Here is a 6,922-nt window from a genome sequence, read left to right as displayed (position 1 = left end):
TTTTTTTTTTATTTGAGACAGAGAGAATGAGAGAGAGAGAGAGAGAGAGAGCGCGCACATGAGAGGGGGGAGGGTCAGAGGGAGAAGCAGACTCTCTGCTGAGCAGGGAGCCCGATGCGGGACTCGATCCAGGGACTCCTGGATCATGACCTGAGCCGAAGGCAGTCGCTTAACCAACTGAGCCACCCAGGCGCCCCTATATTAGGCTTGAATATGAGTTAAAGTACTTAAAACTCTCTGAGCTTTCCTCATTGCCTCAAGTGCAGCTAATAACATATATCCTCAGAATTCTGAGAGTAGTGATTATGTATGTAAAGAACCTTGAATGTGGTGCTCATCATGGGGTTGATGATCTTTATTATTGATACTTTTTTTTTTTTTTTAGATTTTATTTGTTTATTAGAGAGAGAGAATGAGAGATAGAGAGCACAAGAGGGAAGAGGGTCAGAGGGAGAAGCAGACTCCCCGCCGAGCAGGGAGCCCGATGTGGGACTCGATCCCGGGACTCCAGGATCATGACCTGAGCCGAAGGCAGTCGCTTAACCAACTGAGCCACCCAGGCGCCCTATTATTGATACTTTTGATACCTGAATTCTCATGTGGGACTTGGGGGTACTTTGGTTGCAAAGGGATTCTGGGTATGGCTGGGGGGTGTAACTAAAACTCTTCTTTTCCTCTTTTAAACATATTTGGGGATAAAATAACCTACAATATAACCAAAAGAAAGAAATAAAAGTAAACCCTTTGGGTGCTGAGTACAATTACATTTATTGGTGTACAGATGCTGGAATGTGAACGGAAACATCTACTTTCTTCTATTATGACTAGGAGAAAGGCTGGGATTCTGTTTTACACTGTATCAAATATGATAGGGGTGTGGAAACTGGGCAAACACCACCTTCGCCAAAAGATCAAGGGTGATAGCACCAGGAAGGGGATGTATCAACTCTTTTGTGATGTGCCCTGTGTTGTGAGGCACTGAGAAGGGCAAAACATCCTCTCTGGGGGATTCTTACTCAAAATGCCCAATCTCGCTCCATCATGAGAAAACATCAGACACAACCAAATCGAGGGACATTCTGCAAAAGACCTGACCAGTTCTCTTGGCAGATGTCAAGGCTATGAAAGACAAAGACCGAGGAACTGTCACAGGTTGGCAGAGGCTAACAAGACTTGAGAATTAAATGTGTGTGTGAGATCCAGGATTGGATCCTGCATGAGAAAAAGAACATTAGAGGCAAAGCTAGCAGCATTCAAATAAGGTCTGTCAAGTCGTTAGTAGTCATTTATCAGAGTTATTTTCCTGGTTCGGGCAGTTGTATCATGGTCATGTAAGATATTAACGTTGGAGGAAGCTGGCTGAAGGGTACTGAACTCTCTGTACCGTTTTTGTGATGTTCTGTAAGTCTAAAAAGTTAAAAACACGATACTGGGATGCATGGCAGCTTTTGTGAAGTTTACTGTTTTATAGGAAGTGGAGGGTGCTTCTTTTCTGCACATTAACTTAGGAGCTAGAAACACCAGTCCACTCTTGAGCTGAAGCAGTCAAGATCTCTCTGGACTGGTGAAGTTCCTCACTGTAAATTGAGAGGGAGTTGTGTTAACTCTTTGAGGTTCCCCAGAGACCATCCAAGTACACAGGTGTTTGGGCCCTCCGGGTTGACGGCGTTTTGGTGGTATCATCTTTCATCGGGTTGATCTGGCAGATCTGACTGGCTAATAATGATAGTTACCTCCTTTGATTGGATGCCTGTTATATGCTCGAAACTTGAGTGCTAAGTGCTTATCATCAATCCTTAAAACATCCTTGAAAGGCAGGTAATAGCTCCCCCATTTTATGATACATCTCAGAGAGACTCATTTGCCCAAGATCACTCAGCTGGAGTGGAAATCTGACTCCAAAGCTCAGACTCTGACAGCTGAACCATTCTGCTCTCCCTCACAGGGGCCCTTCTGGCCAGTTCAAGAATGCCTACATGCCCCTGCTGGGCCTCGAGACCTGCCCCGCCTTATCATGTATGCTTGCACTGCATAGAAAAGAGGATTTAGGGGTACTATTTTCCTATCCTCTGTTATCTGTGTGTTGACTAGACTTTTATGTAGGCTTTTTGGGGGCTATTAATAGGCTTCCATGGTCAGGTATCTTTGGGGGAACTTAGGGATCGATAAATTATATAGCTCTCCACCTTTCCCCAGTCAACCAAATGCATTTGGAGAACACCACACAACCGGGCTGACTAGTCCCATCGGTTTATTCCCATTCACCTTAAATGGGCTGTTCAAGCTGCCTAGCAGTGCTGCCCTGTTGCCTTATCCAGGCATGCACCCACTCTCTGGGATAACTGCTTCACACCTTCTCCCCACTCATAACATCCCCACATCTCCTAAAAAAAACCAAAACTCTATTCCAACAGAGAATTTCCGCAAGCCCCCACGGCTGCCGTGACCAAGCTGCTCGAATCCTGCCTCCTCTCTTGGTAAGGATGAAGCACCTTTGACTCTTGTGCATGAGACTGAGGCCCTCCTACCAGCAGTTCTCCCTCTAGTCCCCTCTCTCCCCATGCAGATGGGCATGTGCTCTATCTTCCACGTGAGAGAAGCCCCGCGTTGACCACACATCCCCCCTCAGCTGCTCCTCTGAACCTCGTCCCCTCTCCAGCCAACCTCCTTGGAAGAGTCTTCTTTCAGACTGTCTCCAATTCCTTATGTCTCTTTCTTGCTCTTTTTTAAAAATTGAGGTGAAATTCACTTAACTTAAAACTAACCATTTTAATATGTTAATATGTACAATTCAGTACATCCATGGTGTTGTGCAGTTACCAGCTCCATCTAGTTCCAAAGCCTTCTTGTCATTCCCAAAGTGCCCCCCTCCCCTTGCTGGTTACGTGCTCCCCCTCTGTCCTCCCCTCCCCCTAGCCTCTGGCAACAACCAATCTGTTTTCTGTCTGTGGATTTACCTATTTTGTATATTTTATAAAATGGGCTCATACAATATGTTGACCTTCTTTCGCCTACATAATGTTTTCATGGTTCATCCATGTTGTGACATGTGTCAGAATTTATTTACCTTTTGTTTCATAAGATCCCATTGTGTATATATATATATGGCACATTTTGTTTATTCATTCATGGATGGACATTTGGGTTGTTTCTACCTTTTGGCTATTGTGAATAGTGCTACTGTGAACATTCATGTATAAGTATTTTTCTCAGTATCTGTTCTCTGTACTTTGGGGCAAATCCCTAGGAGTGGAATTGCTGGGTCATATGGTAGTTCTATGTTTTGGTTTTTGAGTCACTGCTGAACTGTTTGGTGGCTTGGGCCAAGTGACTGGACCATTTTACATTACTGCCAGCAATGTACAAGCATTTCAATTTCCTTATATCCGTATCAATATTGGATATTTCCTGATTTTCTTCCAATAGCCACCCAGGTAGATATGAAGTGGTATCTCATTATGGGTTTTTTTTTTTTTTTTTACTCATTATGGTTTCAATTTGCATTTCCTTAATGGCTAATGACATTGAACATCTTTTCATGTGCTTGTTGGCCATTTTCTGTATCTTTGGAGAAAAGTCTATTTAAGTCCTTTGCCCATTTTTTCATTGGGTTGTTTGTTGTTGTTGTTGAGTTTCCCATTCTTTCTTGAATCCACTTTAATCAGACTTTTGTCCTTATCATTCCACAAAAGTTACTTTTATCAAGGTCGCCAGTGGCCTCCCATTTGGTCAAACCCAGTGGTCTGTTCTCAGTCCTCATTTTATTGTCCTCACAGCAACATTTAAGGGAGGATCACTCCTTCCTACCTGAGATGCTTTCTTCACTTGGCTTCCCAGATCCCATCTTTCTTAGTTCCTCTCAGTGTTCTTTGTTGGTCCCTCCTCATCTTCATGACCTCTAAGCCTTAAACTTCCTCACAGCTCAGCTTTCATACCTCTTGTCTTTCTGTCTCCACTTTCCTGGGTGACTCCATCCTTCCAGCTGTTCAGGCCAGAAATCTTGGAGTTGTCCTTGACCTCTCTTTTACCTCCTCCACCTGGCTTTACCTCCATAATATATCCAGACTTTGATCATGTCTCACAGCCTTCACTGTATTCACCCTGTTCCAAACCACCATAATTTTTCAACTGGAATTTCTTTTTAAGATTTTTATTTATTTATTTAACAGAGATAGAGAGAGGACACAAGTAAGCAGAGCAGCCGACAGAGGGAGAGGCAGAAGCAGGCTCTCCGCTGAGCAGGGAGCCCGATGCGGGGCTCGATCCCAGGACCCTGGGATCATGGCCTGAGCCAAAGGCAGACGCTTAACTGACTGAGCCACCCAGGAGCCCCTCAGCTGGAATTTTGAAGTACCCTACAAACTGGTCTCCTTGTTTCTCTCCTTCCCTCTGCCACCATCTAGACTGCATGAAACACAGCAACCAGAGAGATCCTGTTAAATTGTGAGTCAGATCTCATGTTATAGTTCTGCTCTGAAGCCTCCAATTGCACCTTGTTTTACTCCAAGTTGGAGCCAAAAATCTCTATATGATTTAATTAGCCCTGGCTTCCTCTTCCACCTTGTCTCTCACTCCCCACCTTGCTCATACCACTCCGGCAATGCTGGAGTCTTTGCTGTGCCTCAAAACTGCTGAACACACACCTGCCTCAGGTCCTTTGCACATATTGCTTCCTCCACCTAGAATGCTCTTCCTCCTGAAAGCCACATGGCTTTCTCCCTAACTTGGCCCAAATGTCCCTTTGTCAGTGAGGTCTCTGTTGATCACCTTATGTAAAATAATAACGTCCTCTTCCCTCTTCTGATCTCCCTTCCTTTGCTTTATTTTTTCCCTTAGCACTTATTTATTGCTTGGTTTCCCCTATTAAAATATCAACCCTCATGAAAGCAGGGATTTTGTTTTTTTGTTTACTGCTTTAGTCCCATTGTTTACAACTATACCTGATACAAAAACATGGATACTTGGGGTTTTTCTCCTTTGGAATATGTAACTGTCCATTATAAATCTCTAAGAAGAGGATATTTTTGCAGTATTCCCTCACCCCGCCCTTTTTTTTAAACCCATAGGGCCTATATTTCACAAAATACTTTTGGGAAGTGCTGGAACAGACTTTTATTTGTATTTTATTTGTAAGTCATATTTAGGGTGATGGGGGTGGTGAATATTACGTAACCTGAGTCTCTTACCCTTGACTAAAGAGCATTTCAGCATATAGGAAAAATGTACATACAAAAGGCCTGAATTTATCCTGAGGGTATGGTTGGGAAACTCATTAGGTAAGATCTGGCCAGTTATTTCTTCTTTGATTTTGAAAAGTGGTTTTACATTTGAGTATTTCTACACAGTTCCGTGCTTATAAGCAAAGTGTGGTGTTTCTCCTAGAGCTGTTGCAACCACTGAGGCCTCCTCTTTCTCCGCTTTTGTCCCAATTCCCCGGGTGATTCCTGCTGTGCCCTTTGGGAGGTCAGCATCCTGTCGGGTTGCTTAGGTGGCCTCCGTCATGTTCTAGGACCACACTTACTTTGACTCTGTCAGAAGCAGCTCTGAGAAGGCAGAGGCTCTTTGTGTTTTGTTTGCCATTGTAGACCCAAACACCTAGCACCATGCTGCTCACATGAGAGGTGGCCAATTAATATTTGTTGAATGAACCTTTGAAGTAGCACCAGGGAAATCTCCTTCACTTGACCCTGCCTCATGGTGACTTACAATCAGGGCTCAGCTTCAATGATGTCTTTGAAAATAGGTGTAAATATGTTCTAAATGGAAATCAAAGTACTTTTCCTCCTGTTTCCATGATCTCAGCTCACAATAACACGGGCATTCTTGGACAGAGTCTTCAGTTATTCGAATAGTTTGTGGTTAAATAGATTTCAACAAAAAAGGTCCCATTTGACATTTAATTTGAAAGCCACTATAATGTGTAATGTATAATAAAGCCACATATAATGTGTAATGTGTGATCGACTTTCTCAGAAGAAAGTTGCTCTGATGAACTGTCCATGTCATCTTTTGATTTTGAAAAGATAGAAGGAATGATGTCAGCCTGCAATGTAAATCGTGGCTTGTTATTTTATTTCCTAGAAATGGCCAGAAGAAGAACAGTATTATTTCTGGAAACTGGAAAAGTAAAAGGTTACTTGGAAAAGCCCAAGATTTGTGTATTTCATCTTGCTTTCTTACGCATAGAATGATGTTCCCTTTCGTTTTGGCCTTTCCAGGGCGTGCTCTGATTTGCACGGCAAGAGTTGCGCTGTATCTGGTTAATTAACCCCACGTGCGAATGTCTGAGGATTAGTGTCTTGATTTGCTCTAATTAAGTTCAGAAGATTCAAAGGCCACCTGAATAGGAATGGGATGGACATTTGCTTTTGGAAGAGGCAGTAAAATTTCTTTAGGTGAGGAAGCAAATGGGGATGTAATTTAGACCCTGGCATCAGGATTGTTTTTTTGTTGTTGTTGTTTGTTTGTTTGGGGGGGGAGTGTTTTCATAGACGTCACCATAGTTATGGTGTCTCTATAAATCCCACATATATTTCAGAAAGGAAAATGAAGAAACTTGTGGTGGCAGGTAAAGTGACCTAAATTTGTATAGCTCTGTAGCTTTTAAAAAACCATTTTGTTTCTACACATTTTATGGTTCTTTTAATTAGACTCACAGGACTGGGGTGTTCAGTGTCTAGTGGTCAAATATAATATTTATTGAGGTCATATGATGTGCTAGGTTTTGTCCAAAGAGTACTGTCTAATTTAATTCTTAAGTAACTCGGAGGTCTTGTAGTCTGGGCTCTCCAGAGAGGCAGGACCAATAGGATGCATACATATGTATGTATTCCCTTATACCTTGCCTTACTTATCCTTACACCTACACGTCTCTGTATCTAGAGATTTATGGTAAGGAAATGGCTCATTTGCTTATGGAGGC

The 6,922-nt window shown here is 42.8% G+C and overlaps 1 protein-coding gene across 1 annotated transcript in view; it reads left to right on the top strand.

The window, feature by feature from the left end:
- Positions 1-6,922, top strand: part of KIAA1549L (KIAA1549 like) — a 266,072-nt gene that overhangs the window by 46,467 nt on the left and 212,683 nt on the right. The gene's annotated exons all lie outside the window — the stretch shown is intronic.

This window comes from Callorhinus ursinus, unplaced genomic scaffold (genome assembly GCF_003265705.2).
Source record: "Callorhinus ursinus isolate GAN/ISIS: 27379988/994484 unplaced genomic scaffold, GSC_fseal_2.0 scaffold21, whole genome shotgun sequence".
NCBI classification, from domain to species: Eukaryota; Metazoa; Chordata; class Mammalia; order Carnivora; family Otariidae; genus Callorhinus; species Callorhinus ursinus.
This window is presented reverse-complemented; position numbering and strand designations above follow the sequence as displayed.